Here is a 1,491-nt window from a genome sequence, read left to right on the forward strand (position 1 = left end):
AAGTTGAAATACCTTCATTAAGAATCATCCAAGAAGCTGAATTGAGTGATATTGAATGGGTCCGCAAACGGATTGATCAGTTAACGTTGATTGATGAGAAGAGAATGGTTGCCGTTTGTCATGGTCAGCTGTATCGACAGAGAATGATTTGTGCTTTCCACAAGAAAGTAAGAGCCAGAATATTCGAAATTGGTCAGTTAGTTCTCAAACGCATTTTCCCTCATCAAGATGAGTATAAAGGGAAATTTGCACCAAATTGGCAAGGACCCTACATGGTTCGCAAAGTATTATTTGGAGGTGCCTTGCTCCTATCGGAGATGGATGGCACAGAATGGACGAAACCGATCAACTCAGATGCTGTCAAGAGATACTATGCGTGAAGCTTCAGTTTGTATTTCTGTTCTTTCCTTGTAATCGTTCTATTTGCTTGTAATTGCATTGTTTAGAATCTATCCTTTTGTACTGAACTACGTCTGACCTGAATTCTCAAGAATGAGATACGTAGGCGGCCTATGTCGGCTTCGGTCACTCCTTCATATATTTTCAATATTTCCTTTTGTATTTGAACTACGTTCGACTTGAATTCTCAAAAATGAGGTACGTAGGCGGCCTATGTCGGCCTCACTTGGGTTTTTTGTATTTTTTTTCTTATTTTTGTCAACCCTCGAAGGGAACTACGTTTGACCTGATTCCTGCCTCAACGGGATACGTAGGTGCCACAAGGGTTCGGTCATATTTCCCGTAAGATTTCTATTTCTCTTTACAATAGAAACTGGGACAGAATTTTTGAGAGGAACTCAAAAATTCTCAAAAGAAAGATCTTTTCAACAAACCAAGACTGAAGTTGCTTTGAGATTTGCAACTGGGATATAATTTTTGAGAAGATCTCAAAAATTCCATGATTTGCTCGCCGACCGTTCGAGATAAGCCAAGACAGTTAACTGGGATAGAAATTTTGAGGATGACCCCAAAAATTTCAATAAGGTTCATCTAAAGTCTAGAACAAATTTGGACACTTTCCAACAAGTGATCAGATAGATCTCAAGACATCACCTCTAAATGACATTCATTAAGCTTGACGTGACATGACACTTGGCAGTGATCTTTTCCAAATTTTATATTTTTGAAAATTTATTTTCCCTAAAAACTTTTCTTTCATGTTTCAATCATCTTTACATAAAAAGGTTTTGTCTTACCTATCAAGAACCGGGAGATCGGAGAAATCAACCGAAGATAGCAAGACAAGGAGCAGACAACCGAAGAGATCGACGCAGATCAGTTCATTCTTTTTAAAAAAAAAAAAACTAACAAATTTTCTGTGGACGCAAGTCTATAAGCTTACCTCAAGATCAACATATCCCATCATTCAATGAATATGGAGAAGTCAAAGGGGCAAAAAGCTCCCTAAAATTGACAATTTTTCTGTGGATGCAGGAAATAGATTATGCTGCTTATATCAAAGATTTTGGAATATGAATAACATTATTTCGT

The sequence above is a fragment of the Solanum tuberosum genome, unplaced genomic scaffold (assembly GCF_000226075.1).
Source record: "Solanum tuberosum cultivar DM 1-3 516 R44 unplaced genomic scaffold, SolTub_3.0 scf00240, whole genome shotgun sequence".
NCBI lineage: Eukaryota > Viridiplantae > Streptophyta > Magnoliopsida > Solanales > Solanaceae > Solanum > Solanum tuberosum.